This window comes from Phodopus roborovskii, unplaced genomic scaffold, assembly GCF_943737965.1.
Source record: "Phodopus roborovskii unplaced genomic scaffold, PHOROB, whole genome shotgun sequence".
Lineage (NCBI taxonomy): Eukaryota > Metazoa > Chordata > Mammalia > Rodentia > Cricetidae > Phodopus > Phodopus roborovskii.
Window position 1 is genome coordinate 9557174 of NW_026126448.1, and position 15750 is coordinate 9572923.

At 41.3% G+C, this 15750-nt stretch overlaps 1 pseudogene; it reads left to right on the forward strand.

Annotated features, from left to right (window-relative positions):
- Positions 1-7629: 7629 nt before the first annotated feature.
- Positions 7630-8896, forward strand: LOC127225042 (26S proteasome non-ATPase regulatory subunit 7-like; annotated as a pseudogene).
- The last annotated feature ends 6854 nt before the right edge of the window (positions 8897-15750 follow it).

The following is a 15750-nucleotide window of genomic DNA, read 5'->3' on the forward strand; positions in this document are numbered from 1 at the left end:
AAGGCTACACAGAGAAATGCTGTCTCAAGTAAGTAAGTAAATAAATAAATAAATAACCTCCCACTTGCCTGTCTATTAGTACATGCTCAGTGACAGCAAAATAAATAAGTGGGAAGGCAATTAATATTAATAGAAAAAAAGCAGAAACAAAAAACAACACATCCAGTTCAATAGCTCGTAGTGTTTTCCTATAACTTTATGTGGTATGCAACTAGTAGAGAACTATTTTGCTAGTCACAATGCTCTTGTCACTCTATAATTTGAACAAAAAAAATAGCTTTTCCTAAATATTCAAGGGCCATCTAACTACAGTGTCATCAGTAGTACACTGAAGCTGCCTTCCAAAAGGGTACTCTTTCTATCTTGTAAATGGAAAATGTACTCCTGGAGGGACAAGGGTGGCTACATCTGAGTGTGATCTTCCTAATTAGGTGTATGATTTTTGTTTTTCGAGACAGGGTTTCTCTGTGTTGCTTTGGAGCCTGTCCTGGAACTAGCTCTGTAGACCATGCTGGCCTCAAACTCACAGAGATCTACCTGCCTCTGCTTTCTGAATGCTGGGATTAAAGGCATGCACCACCAATGCCCAGCTAGGTGTATGATTTTGATTAGATAATTTATCCTAATGTTTATGAGTGCTGTGTATCTGTGTACCGTGTGTGTGCCTAGTCTCTACAGAAGCCGAAAGAGAAGGTCACCAGATCTCCTGGGATTGGAGTTACAGATAGTTATGAGCTTCCATGTGGTTCTCAGAACCAAACCTGGGTCCTCTGCAAAAGCAGCAATTGTGCAATTGCTCTTAACTGCTGAGCCATCTCTCCATCCCCTGAATATGTCATTTAATGGAATACTTTGAATTAGTTTTGGCAATCAGTAAGTGGAACTCAGAGAGGCTGCCCCCTCTGGCCTATCTATTGTGTGACATGTAGGGAACATGGGCAGGAACAGCTTGAAGAAATCAAGGCATTTCCCTTGGTGGCCTAATATAATGACTGCTGTGACTAGGGCTAAAGAGACAAGGCTATGATTTGTACAAAGCCAAACCTTAATTTCCCTCCATTCCTGTGCAAAATGTACTGTGATTGGTGGAAACACAAACCTTCACTTGTATGTGAGCTGTGCTCTGATTGATCCATGCACACATTCTGTGGTTATATAAGGTTGAGAGACATCTTCCTATGCTGAAGCAGAAGACCCATTCAAAAGCTTGTCTCCAGTTATGTCTTCAACCACTTTTAGCAGTATGGACTGGGCAGGTAACGAAACAGCAGCAAAAACAGCAGAGAAGTTGTGATCTAGAGTCAGTGTCCGCGGCAGTGGCAATGGCAGCTAAGTTAATTTCCAGGCTGAGTTGCAGAAATGGCAAGGCAGCCTTTAGCTTGACAGCTGAAGGAGAGACAGAGCTGAGTGGTCCAGAGGCCAAGCTACAGAGCTGTGAGGTGTCTAGCTACTTAACAGCTGAGAGAGAGGCCATGACCAGGTCAAGACAGTGGCCAGGGCAGGAATGAGGGCGGGGTGGCAGAAAGAGAGCAAATGAAACGCTGAAGCTAAAAGAAGCTATAAATAGACAGGTCCTGCAGGTCCGGAAGAGTTTCAGAACACTGTGGAGCCCTTAGAGCCTGCCAAGGATCTCAGAAACCCCTAGGCCTGGGGATAAGACACTAGTTGCTGTCAAGAGCTAAGGAATCCCAGTGCTTAGGCTTGCCTGGAAGCTGTGATGCTAGCTGCTGCCAAGAGCTCAGGAATCCCAACCTCCTGTGTTGTGTTTTGAATGAGAATGTCCCCTATAGGTTTAAGTATTTGAACACTTGGTCCCCAGCTGGGGGAGGTGTAGAAGGCCTGTCCTGGGATTTAAATGCTCCACTACTCCAAGTTTGATCTCTCTGCTTCAAGCTTGTGTTTGAAGGTATGAGCCCAGTCTTTGCTCCTGGACCCATGCCCTCTCCCTGTTGCCATGCTTCTCTGCCACGATGGACTTTCATCTCAGCAGAACCGTAAACCAGAATAATCTCTACCTACTATAAGTTGCCTTATTCAAGGTATTTTATCATACCAATTGAAAAGCAAACTAGAATACTAGATCTACTCCAGAGTAAAGGGTCCCAATTTCCAAGGCCATTAGAGAGCTAGTTGTAATACCAGAGGGCACCTACCGCTGCTCCTGTCTGAATGCTGTTGTCACGTGTTGCTGTCAAATACCGAGGGACACAGAAGCTTCCAAAGGTACTTGAAGAGTTTCTTCCTCTTCACCTACCCATGGCTCCTACCAGGCAGAGCAAGAGGACTTCAGCTAACTGATGGATAACATGTTAAATCATTTCTATCAGGTATTTGGTGTGGTGTTATTTCGTTTTTGATCTAATAAAGCTTGCCTGAAGTTCAGAATGCAGAGCTAGCCACACCAGTTAGCCATAGAGGTCAGGCAGTGCTGACACACACCTTTAATCCCAGCACTTGGGAGACAGAGCCAAGAGAAATAGAGCCAAGCAATGGTGGTTCACACCTTTAATCCCAGCACTAAGAAGGTGGAGTCAGGAGTGATGTGGCTAGGCAGAGAGAGGAAAGTAAGGTGGGAGGAGACAGGAGCTCATTGCAGTATGAGCAGTCAGCCTGAGGATTTGTAGCGATGGATGCAGTCTAAGGATCCAGTCTGAGATGCAGTCTGATGATGCATAGGGACAGGATTACCCCTTTGGTCTGAGCTTTGGTAGAGGTAAGAACTCCAGTGGCTGGTTGTTCTACTTCTCTGATCCTTCAGCTTTTAATCCTTGATAGGTGACTCAAAGTTTTTATTATTAAGACCAAAGAGGATTTGTGTTACAATTTGGTGTCATGTTACATGTGTCTAGATAACTTACATTAGGTGCTGTAAGTGATTACTGATGCCTTACAGATATGGGGGAATGTACATAGATTATATACAATTTTATTTTTAAGAATTATTTTGTTTTACTTTTTGATTATTATTATTATTATTATTTTGAAATAGGATCTCATTATGTAGCTTTGGCTGTCCTAGAACTATGTCGACCAGGCTAGCCTTGAACTCATAAAGATCCCACTGCCTCTGCCTCCTGAGTGCTGGGATTAAGGGTCTGTGCCACCACTGCCTGGTGGATGCTAATATTTTTTTTTTATTTTTTATATAATTTTTTATTTAATTTTATATAACAAAGTCCAATTAAATGAAAACAAACATTTATACACAATATTTGGGAATTTGGGCGTCGTTCTTTCCAAACTACTTCCTGCTGGTAAGGGGCGCTGTCTTGGGGGATTCGAAGAAGATTCAGATATCCTAGCTGTAGTCTGTAGGGCTGTTTTGTCCAGCTGTTTGGAATGTAGGATCAGCTTGTACTCTGTTTCAGGCGGTCTGGCGTGATCAAACACATTAGTCTGGAAGGAATCCACATCTTTTCATTTTCTGTGGAATATATAATTTTTTTATTTAATTTTATATAACAAAGTCCAATTAAATGAAAACAAATATTTATACAGGATGCTAATATTTTATTCCCATACTTGCTTCAGATTTTTTAAAAAGGAATAAATATTGTAAGCAGAGGCAGAAATCTGTATACACCATGATAACTTCATTTCTGCCCTTCTTTCCCATCTCTAACAGCTATCATGAATTCAGTGTATCTTTGATACATATGTTTGTATATGTGTCATAAACATGGTTTTAACATGGCTGCATCTTTCTGGAGTAAAGATGATACTTTACTCCATACATTGTTCTGCATTTTGATTTTCTGTCTCTTTACTGTGTTTGAAGTGTATCCTTGTTGATATAGCTATCATACTGAACTGATTACTTCATCTGAATGCTGCATAATAAACTATGCTGTGAATGTGCACTTTTCCTTTTGTTGGACATATGGGCTGTTTTCCTTTTCCTAATACAAACAATACTGCAGTGTTTCATTGTGCGTGCGTGCGTGTGTGTGTGTGTGTGTGTGTGTGTGTGTGTGTGTGCGCGCGCGCGCGTGTGCGCATGTGTGTGTGGTAATGGTATTTGAACTCAGACTCTCATGCATGCTCAATTCTACATGTGAGCTATAGCATCAGCTTGATCATTCTTTTGTTTTGTTTTGTTTTGTTTTGTTTTTTTGAGACAGGGTTTCTCTGTATTGCTTTGGAGCCTGTTCTGGAACTCACTCTGTAGACCAGGCTGGCCTCAAATTCACAGAGATCCACCTGCCTCAGCCTCCCGAGTGCTGAGATTAAAGGCATGAGCCACCAATGCCCAGCCCTACTTGATCATGCTTTTCTAGTCTGACAGAAACAACAACAACAAAACTGGAATTTGTGAGTCAAATGGCATGCCAGTTTTCATTTTCACAACTCTACTGACAGCTTTTTTCTTTCCTTCTTGAGACAGGGCCTTATTACAGTGTGCGGATACTTGAATCCCATACCCCTGAGCAGCTGGAATTACAGGTATGCACCACTGCACACAGCTGTCAAATTATTTTCTAATTTGGTAGAAAGAACTCATACCCTGCCCATCAGCATAAGAGCCCAGTGCTCCATAGCCTATGCTAGTACCAGCATCCTTTTCTATTTCCTACTTAGATGGGTGTGAAATAGTGTCCCAAAGGCTTTGTTAATCAGGGGTAAGGAGTGATTTTTGCATATTTATTTGTCACTCAAAGATCTAGAGATTACCTTTCTTTTTATCTTTTGCCTCTTTCCTCTTGTCTCATATTTATTACTGACTTCTAGGAATTTTATTATAAACTTGTGCACCTAGCCTTGTCAATAAAAAAAAAACCAAGACATTTCTTAGATTGAAGTTTGAATTTATGTATGTTTCATCTTTGGTTGATTGGAATTTTAATTTGTAAACTTTTAGCTAACATAACATTATATACATTTTTGGGCTGCAGTGTGGTGATAAAATTAGGATAACTGATATTGCTATCTACTCACCTTCCCCCCCCCCATTTTATACTGTTTTATTTTATGTGTGTGGATGTTTTACCTGCATATATGTCTGCACCATGTGTGTGCCTGGTGTCTGCAGAGACCAGAAGAGGGCATTGGATCCCCTGAAACTGGAGTTACAGTAAGCCACCCTGTGGGTGCTGGGAATTGAACCCAGATCCTCTGGAAGAGCAGCCACTGCTCTTAACCACCGAACCATCTCCATCTCCAGCTGTTCAGCATTTCTTCTGCATGGGAACTTTGGGCTTCCTCCCCTGGTATTGCCCAAATTTGTAATAGGCTGTTATGACAACAGTCACCATGCTGTGTTGTAGAACACTAGAACCTATAACTCCTTCCAGTCTGTTTGGAACCTGCTGTCTTTTTAAAGATTGATATTTATCACTGTATGCACTAATTAGCATGCATTCACACACACACACAAATAATAATAATAAAATATCCTTAAATATAAAAGGATAGGTTTCCTTTATCCTTTATCTTTTATTTTAAAAATCTCAATTAGTCTTGAATGCAGCAGCTTTTCTGAACCTTTTTCAATAGATTCAACAAATTCTACTCTAAGGAACTTTCAGTTTCAGTTTTAAAAATTTTTGTTTTGTTTTGTTTCAGACAGGTCTCTCTGTCTAGGCCTGGCTGTTCTGCAACTCATTATGTAGGCCAGGCTGGTCTTGAACTCACAGAGATCTACCTGCCTCTGCCTTCCAAGTGTTGGAATTTTTGCCTTTATTGAAAAAACCACACTGTCAGAGCTATATGCACCACAGCTGTCAAAGCAATATGCAAATTTGAGGTTGCTGGGTTTCCTTGTGTGTTGTGGGGATCCTCAACCCTGTTCTTGTAGAAATAATTCTCATTCCTTTGACATTGATAGTACTGACGTTGACTTACATTAACTTAAATTGAGCTATATAATTTTGGCTATGTATGACATCATAGCTTATGTAATAAAATACAACTGATCCTTGAATGAGCACAAAACTCAAGTGCATGATAGTCCATTACCTATAAGAATTCACACTGAGGGTCATTGTAAGACAAAACAGAGCTCACAAGTCAAGTGGAAGTCAATGATGGAAGAGCCAGTTGCTTGAGGATACCAGTGCCTGTAATAACAAGCACACTAGGTCAACATGAGTTGCATCTGTTTCACTAAATTTAAAGAATAGGTACTGATAAACTACCATGTATTAAGTACTATGCCAAGCACCATTCACTGTGGGTGAATCTGCATCCTAATCTGAACACACCTGCCTCTGAAGACCAGAAGAAGCATCTATGTTCAGCGGCTCACAACTGCTTAAAACTCCAGCTTGGGGTGGGGTAGAGCTGGATGGGTGAATGCAAAGGTGGCCTAGATGTCTTACAAGCCAATAGACATATTCAATTCAAGCACTGAACAGAGCAAGACAGAATTTAATGAGATACAGTAACTACCCATAGGTCCCAGAATAAAAACCAACTTAGGATGAAGTGGGATGGGGAAGAGAGATAGACTGTTGAAGCCACACCAGTGAGCTAGCTGTCTTAAGTCCTCTCTGTCATCAGTCACTTTGAAAGCAATGGAAAGTATCCTGGGATCTTCTTGAATTATAATTTCTTTCCTTGCTGACCTTGCACAAGGTCTCAGTTTCCTACGTTTCAGATGAGAAGTCTGTGATGTCATTGTCTCAGTCTCTGTAAGTATCTTATGCTACAAGGCAAGGAAAAATTAAAATGGAAGGCTGGGGACTGGTGAGATGGATCGGTGGTTAAAATGTAATCAAGAGGACCAGAGTTTGGGTTCCCAGAACCCCAGCTCAGGCCAGGTGGGCATGGAATCAGCCTGAGAAGACAGAGACAGGTGACCTCCAGAGCAAGAAGGCTAGTGAGACTTGCCATGCTGTGAGCTATGGGTTTGATTGACTCTACCTCATTGGGTGAAATTGAAGAACAATGGAGGATGATTCCCGATGAACACAAGCACACATACCAACATGCATGCACATCCACACACATGTCCACACACATGAAACACACACACACACACACACACACACACACACAGTGGGGAAAAAAATTGAAGGTTGGATTAAGGTTGCTAATCAGCTGACATTGAGATGGGGAATTATCCTTAATTGCCTAGGTGTGTCCTTTGTGATTGAAATGAAGGACAGAAGTGAAAGGTCAGGAGAGTTATACTGGAGTGAGGCATATCAAGAGGTTTGACCATTGCTGGCCTTATACATGGTTGTAGACATGAGCCAAAGCATCTTGGCAGCTTCTAGTAGATGGTAAAGGCTAAGAAGTTCTTTTCTAGAACTTCCAGAAGAACCTAACCATGTGACACTGTTCAAAGAACAGCAGAACTGATTTTTGACTTCTGACCTTCAGGGTTATTAGTAAGTTTGTGTTATTTCAAGTTACCAAATCTATGACAATTTGTTATAGTAGCAGTAAGAACTTACACAAAGTGTACTTACTGCAGCCAGTCCACTGTGAGCTGAGGAGATGGTGAGCACTTGCAGGTTGATAGAAACGTGGGTTTGAATCCCAGAGGAGAGGCTGGAATTCAGCATTTTAGAGTCATTTCATGGAGAGTCAAACTGGAAGGGGAGGCACTGGGGCCTGGAGGAACCACCTGCATCACTGCTGTTGCCAGTGTGGTGTGGCAGGGAGCCAGGCCAGTAGTGGGCGGGCTGATTCACGATGCCTGAGTTGGCGGTGCAGAAGGTGGTGGTCCATCCCCTGGTGCTGCTCAGTGTGGTGGATCATTTCAACCGAATTGGCAAGGTTGGAAACCAGAAGCGGGTTGTTGGTGTGCTTTTGGGGTCATGGCAAAAGAAAGTACTTGATGTATTCAACAGTTTTGCAGTACCATTTGATGAAGATGACAAGGATGATCCTGTCTGGTTTTAAAACCATGATTATTTGGAAAACATGTATGGAATGGTTAAGAAGGTCAATGCCAGAGAAAGAATAATTGGGTGGTACCACACAGGCCCCAAACTGCACAAGAATGATATTACCATGTGTGAACTCATGGAAAGATACTGCCCCAACTCTGTGTTGGTCATTATTGATGTGAAGCCAAAGGACCTAGGACTTCCTATCAAAGCTTACATTTCAGTGGAAGGAGTCCATGATGATAGAATGTCAACATCAAAAACTTTTGAGCATGTCCCCAGTGAAACTGGGGCAGAGGAAGCTGAGGAAGTTGGAATGGAACACTTGTTAAGAGACATCAAGGACACCACAGTGGGAACTCTCTCCCAGCAGATTACAAACCAGGTCCATGGTTTGAAGAGGCTGAACTCCAAGCTCCTGGACATCAGGATTTACCTGGAGGAAGTGGCCAGTGGCAACTGCTCATCAAACACCAGATCATCTACCAGCTGCAGGATGTCTTCAACTTGCTGCCAGGTGGAGGCCTGCAGGAGTTCGTCAAGGCCTTCTAACTGAAGACCAATGACCAGATGGTGGTGTACTTGGCCTCACTTATCTGCTCTGTGGTTGCCGTACACAACCTCATCAATAACAAGATTGCCAACTGGGATGCAGAGAAGAAGGAGGGACAGGAAAAGGAAGAGAGCAAGAAGGAGAGAAAAGATGATACAGAGAAGAAGAGTGGTGTAAAGAAAGAAGAAAAAAAGGAGAAAAAGTAAATCGTGTAGCTTTTTCTATTTGTAAATTAAAATCTTATAAACTAACTTGGTGTGCCACTAGAGGGTTCTTTGTCACATTCAGTGCTTGTTAAAAAGCTATCCTGACAAGCACTCTGCCTCCGCCACGCTTGCTGTGGCATTTTGTGGAGATGAATGGACAGAAGGACCGATCTCAGCCTCCCCACACTGAGCTTCAGCTGGATTCGGTAGGTGTGGTGGGGGGAGAACAATGTAACCTTTGGCAGTCTTCATTCTTTTGTCCTTAAAACTGGGATCAGGTATGTTTTCCTATCTTAAAAGAACCATGGGATCTGTTGGTGGTAGTTGGCAAAACTGATAAATGGAGTTCTTGTATCCCATAGTCTATGCCAACAAACACTTGAGCTCAGACCCTTCTGAACACACACACACACACACACACAGAGAGAAATGCATGCCAGTAACCATATTAAAAACATACAAAAGAAAAAAGGTGAAAATTTCTGTGTGGTGGTGGTGCTCACCTTTAATCCCAGCACTAGGGAGGCAGGTGGATTGCTGTGAGTTTGAGGCTAGCCTGGTCTACAGAGTGAGTTCCAGGATTGCCAGGGCTACACAGAAAAACCCTGTCTCAAAAAACCAGGAAAAAAAGGTGAAATTAAATTTCAATAGTATATTTTATTATACTAAATATGTCCAGATTATATGTCATTTAACATTTAATCAGCACAAATATTGCAAAGAGCTCTTTTACATCATTTTTTACAACTCTTTAAAATTTGTGTGCACCTTACACTTCCATCACGTCTACAATTAATTTCAAGGGCTCAGTAACCTTCAGCTGGTGTAGTGGCTGTATCAGGCAGTGCAATTTAGACGGAGAGCAGACAATGAGTTGAGCCTTGTGAGCCTTGACACCTGCATTTGAGAGATAAGGAGGAAAAGAAATCACTGAAAGAATTGACAGGGGCAGGAGGATAATCAGGGCAGCACAGTGTCTAATAATCCAAGTGTCTTTCCTAGGGAATGCAGGGAAGAACGTTGTCACACACTTTGTTCCATGTGAAGGACCCTTCCGCTCTTGAATTCGAGAGGGCTTCCCCTGCTGTATGTAGTGTGGCTCTGCAAGGTCACTTTCGTTTGCTGTGGCTTTAGGAATCTCGTGTATGGATCCAAATGTAAGTTTTAGGAGTCCTAACATAGGTAGCCAGGGATAACAGGGCGACTAAGGGAAAGAAGAAAGGCATAGTGAGGTGGTGCAAAGTTGTCAGAGGGTGTGATGATTTAAAACAGGTGCCTGGTGGGAGTACGATGGAGATTGGGTTACCATGACAACCGATTATTTCATTGGTCCAATGACCAGTTGCCATGGTGACAAAATCTTTGTGTCAGTGTGACATAGATCCCAAGGGAGAGGATGCTTGTGCAAAGAACCCCATGCTCATTGCTAAAGCTTTCACATTTGCAATAATTTCTGCATTGTTTGATGAAGGCTTTCTCCCACCCATGCAGTTAACATGGACGCTCCCTTTCTTCCTTGCCATGAATTTACAGCAGTCACTACTTGCAAAATGTACACTTTCCTGTTCTACATGTCTTCCGGCTCAGTGCTCTTTAGTTGTCTTTGTAGTATATCGTTTTCTCTCAAAAGACATACATACTTTCCTTGAAGGCAGGGTCATTCTTACAGTTGGGTTTGAGGTTTCCAAGGACGTAACATATACTCACTACATAGTGAGCCCATTAGAGAGCTAGTGGGAACCATTGGAAAAAAGCAGACCTCGGGAGCCAACCAGATTTGGGCTGCATATCTTCTCTGCTTCTGTCACCTGCCAGTTGTGTAGACCCAGGATAGTTATTTTTCTCCCATCTCCCAACTCTCCTATTCCTCTTCTTTTAAGAAGAGAGTCTCATTATGTAGCTTTGGTATTCTGGAACTCACTACATAGACCAGGCTGCCTAGCCTTGAACTCACAAAGATATGCCTGCTTCTGCCTTTTGAGTGCTAGGATAAAAGGTGTGTGTCACTATATTCCAGTCCCAGGAAGAAGTAACTTCTTTTCTAAGGCAGTGTTTCTCTGTGTAGCCCTGATTCTTCTCAGACTCACTAGGGTGGCCTCAAATTCAGAGATCTGCCTGCCTGTGCCTCCCAGGTGCTGGGATTATGGTTTATGTCACTATGCTTGGCTCAGAAGTAACTCTTAATGTAAGAAAGAAATAGAGGAAACACCAGTTTTCATGTGTGAATCTTATTTGATTTTTGTTTCAAACAAAATTTTAAGAAACCCATCAAGTGACTGGATGTATAAGCATGGAGCTATTATCAGGGTGGAAAGGCTGGGTAGAGATTGACAGAAAATCTTTGCTAGCTATACTTAGACAGGGCATCAATATCCAGAATATATAAAGAACAAAACAGAATAAAAAGCAACTGCTGATCAATAAATGGGCCCCAGAATTAATAGACAGCTCTTAAAAGAAGGAATTCAAATGGCCAATAAATGCTTTTAAAAGTGTTTAACATCCTTAGCCATCTGGGAAGTGCAAATTAAGACTGCTCTGAGATTCTGGCTTGTCCCAGTCAGAAGAGTTGCCACCAAGAAAACAAATGATAACAGATACTAGAGGTAGGGAAGGGGAACCTTAGTCATTACTGTTGTAGAAGTGTAGACAGTATGGAAATGAATGCAGATGTTTATCAAAATTTGAAGACTAGAAACACTGTAGGACCCAGCTCTATTGTCCCTGAGATCTGTATTCTACCACAGGCGCATTTGCACAGCATTGTGTTTACTGCAAGAAAATAAAATCATCCTAGGTGTTCATCAACAAATGAATGGAACACGAAAAATTGGGTCATATATTGAATTTTATATTCTCTTACAAAAATGGTAGAATTATGAAAATTTCAGGAAAACGAATGGAACCAGAAAAAAACATGTTAAGCGAGATAATTCAGCCAGGCATAGAAAGACAAATACCATGCATTTCCTCTCATTGCAGGTCCTAGCTTCTATTTCTCATACATGTGTGCTTATGTGAGAGTGAGGGTGTGTAGGAGAGTAGAAAGGGACTCCTGAGTGGGGAGACATAGGCTTTGAGGAATCAGTGGGGAGGGTAGCAGACATGTGTGAAATCCAAGTGTCAAAGGGACTACTGGGCAGAAGGATAAAAATGGGAGGAGGGAGAAGACAAACAGGGAGAGAAATGAAGGGAGCAACCAACGATATATATATATATGAAAATGCCATGAAGAAATAAAGGATAGTTTTTGCTAATTGAAATCAACTAAAACTATGTATCATATAATTTTATACATGAGAGACTGAAGATGGAGGTTCTTGTTCCACCTGCCTGGCTACTGGCCAATCAGTGTTTTATTCATCAATCAATAGAAGAAACATATATAAAGAAGGACACCCCTATCAAGAGACCCTAACGACTACTAGGAAATCTTAGATATGATAAACACTTTCGGCAAAGTGGCAGGACATAAAATTAACATGTAAAACCAATAACCTTCCTGTATATGAGCATGCCAAGAAAGAAATAAGAAAAAGAGTTCCATTCAAAATTGCAGTAGGGCGAGGCATGATGGCACACGCCTTTAACCTCAGAACCTAGGAGGCAGAGGCAGGTGGCAGGACAGCCAGTGGCTACACAGAGCCCTCTTTCAAACAAAACAAAACAAACAAACAAACAACCCCCCCAAAACATCACCACACCAACAGAAACCAACCAATCAACCGTACAAACAAACAAAACAAAACCAACCATCCAAACAAACAAACAAACAAAAAACCTCACACCTCTTTGGGGCTGGATAAATAGCTGAGTGGTTATGAGCATTGACTATTCTTCCAGAGGTCCTGAGTTCAATTCCCAGCAACCACATGGTGGCTCATAAATATCTGTAATGGAATCTGATATCCTCTTCTGATGTGCAGGTGTATGTGTAGACCTAGTACTCATATGTAAATAAATAAATCTTTAAAAGAAAAAAATGCAGAAGGAGTAGAGAAGATGAAGAAGGTGACTGCCACCTATCTTGGAATAAACCTAACTAAGGAAATAAAAGACCCCTATAATAAAAACTTTAAAATACTGAAGAAATTGGGGGAAATTTTTTGCTAACTGTACATCTGACAGATGATTGCTATCTAGATTAGACAAAGTACTAAAAATACCTAAACAAAGAAATCAAATGACTGTCAATGAACTAGCTAGTTGGGTGTGGTGGTACATGCCAGTAATGTGAGTAGGCAGGAGGTGGAGGCAGAAGGATCAGAAATTCAAAGTAATCTTCAGGTACATATCTTGTATGAGGGCAGTCTGAAGTATTTGAGATCTTAAAATAAATGAATGAATGACTAAATAAATACACTAATGAAGTGAATAGACACTCTCAAAAAATGAATGACCAATAAACACATGAAGAATGTTCAAACTCACTGGTGACTAGAGAAACACAAAACTACATTGAGATTCCCAATCTCTGTCCAATGAGAATGACTGTTACTAAGAAAACAACAAATGCAGCTAAGGATGTGATCCAAGGGGAGTTTTATGTTATTGGGGATGAAAACTAGCTAGGGTACCATGGAATTCAGAGTGGAGGTTCATCCAAAAGCTAAAATAGATCTACCCTGCGACCTGATTATATCATTTCTGAGTATTGATTCAGAGAACTCCAGGTCAACATACCACACTTGCAAATCAGCAATACTCACAGTAACTAGTTGTGGGAACAGCCTAGGTATCCATCAACAGAAGAAAGGCAAAGAAAATGTGACGTACACATTTTTTTAAACTACAAAGCAGAATGAAGTCATATCATTCGCAGGAAAATGGATGTAGCCAGAGGCAAAAAGAAGGCAACCTCAGAATGTGTTTTCTGTCACTGCAGTTACTAGATTTTATGTGGACAAATAAAATCGTGTGAATATGACATCAAGTGAAACTGACAGGGGACAAAGGTAGTTAACAGAACAGGGGAAGGTTAGAAGAGTAGAAAGATATGGGGAATACACTTAAGGTATATTGTGTGTAAATGTCATAATGTAACTACATAGAAATCCATATACATTGGTGAAAATAAAAATATATTAAAAACATTTAATACCAGTAACTTCAGAAATGTGTGTTAAGATTGTAAACATAATGATGTTTTATTGTAAAGAGAATTCATATCTTTTGTAGGTATATTTGAAAAAAATGGGTGGATTAATTTGATATTTGGAGTTTGCTCCAAAATAACTCAGAAGGTACAAGATGAAGGGTGAGAACAGTCTGTAGAAAATCTGGCTTGCCTGCTACTTGATAGCTGTTACAGTTGGGTGTTGACTATAAGGAGTTCCTGGCATTTCTTGTCATTTGCATAAGTATTTGAACTTTTCCAAGATGAATAACTTGAAAATGATGGGGCACTATATATTTAGAACATCACCTTGCTATGACAATCTACCTGATGCGGCCAACCTAAAGGAGGAAAGACTTGTGTTGGCTCACAGTTTCCATATTTTCATGGCCTTTTGCCTTGGGCAGAACCTCATGGTGATGGGAAGTATGGTGGAGGAGGCTGCTCATCTCATGGCAGACAGAAAGGAGAAAGAGAAGGGGCAGGGACAAGGTATGTAACCTTTAAATGTATACCCCCAATGATCTATGTCCTCCAACAATGCCCCACTTTTTTTTTTAAGATTTATTTATTTATTCTGTGTACACTGTTCTGTCTGCATGTATGTCTTCAGACCAGAAGAAGTCACCATATCTCAGATTGTTGTGAGCCACCATGTGGTTGCTGGAAATTGAACTTAGGACCTCTGGAAGAGAAGCCAGTGCTCTTAACCTCAGAACCATCTCTCCAGCTCCCAATCCCCCACCCCATCTTAAATTTTCCAGCACCTTCCCCCAAAGATGCCACCGCATGGGGACCAAGCAGGTATTCACAGGAGCCTGTGAAGAATGTTTCACTCCCAATCTACAACACATTACATTTCTCTATTCAAAACTATGAACATAGAGATCTAGATGTAAGAAAAATAAACACTATCCCTAGTATGGTATTGGACACACTGTGATGTTTTAGCACCTGTGTTAATGTTTCCTCCAATAGTTCTTCACCAGGAGGTTTTACAGTGTAGACATATATGATACTGTATTGTTACATGCCTTCCTAAACAAACTTAGAGGAATTTTATAAGTAAGAGGTATGGTTTACAGTGGTGGTGGGGAATTCTTCCTTGGTGGAGGAATGAAACAAGTAGAAATGGGTAGAGAAAGTTCAGTTGTGATATAGCATACAAGTTTCACTCACCTCCTCACCTGGGGAGGGTGAGAGAGGGAAGCAGGTGTGGTGATATATTGTTTATGATCTAATAAAGCCACTGGAGATCAGTTTGCAAAGCCATCCACACTAGTGAGCTATAGAAACTAGGCAGTGGTGGCACACACTTTTAACCCCAGGACTCAGGATTAAAAGGTAGACTGATCTGTTAGTTCAAGGTCACTCAGGGCTACACGAGATTGAATCAGTCTAAACGAGTAATAGATCTCATGCCTTTAATCCCAGGACTCATGGAAGGTATTTAAGACAGGAACAGGGTCTCAGAGCTGGCATTCATTCTCCAGCCACATTGAGGATAGGAAGACACTCATTCTCCAGTCACATTGAGGAGAGGCAGCAGTCTGAGGATTGGTGAGAGCTTGTGGAGACTAGCTTCTTACCTCTAACTCAGGCTGAAAGGGCTGATACTGTCTCCATGAGCTCTCACCAAGCCTCAGACTGTAACCACTCCTCAGTGTGCCTGGAGAATGACTGCTTTGCTTTCCTGATCTTCAGCTTGAAGCTTGAACCCCAATATCTGTCTCTGAGTCTTTTATTTATCATGCTACAAGCAGTCCTCATCTATGTTTCTCTTTGAAGAATGGATCTGGACCTTTATTCTTTGAACCACTCTTCTGCATGTCTTGCTTCCAGGCCTGATGCATTAAGGTTAAGCTAACATGTTCATGTGCATGCAAACACTTTCTTAAGACATTTCCAGTCAGATTAAATTCTGTCCTCTACTTTCCTTTCTCCAGGAACCAAACAGGGAATTAGGAACAGTTAATACTCAGAGCTTTTCTGGGTACTCTATTTGTGGTTTCTGTAAATTCACAACATACCCATGAAAAG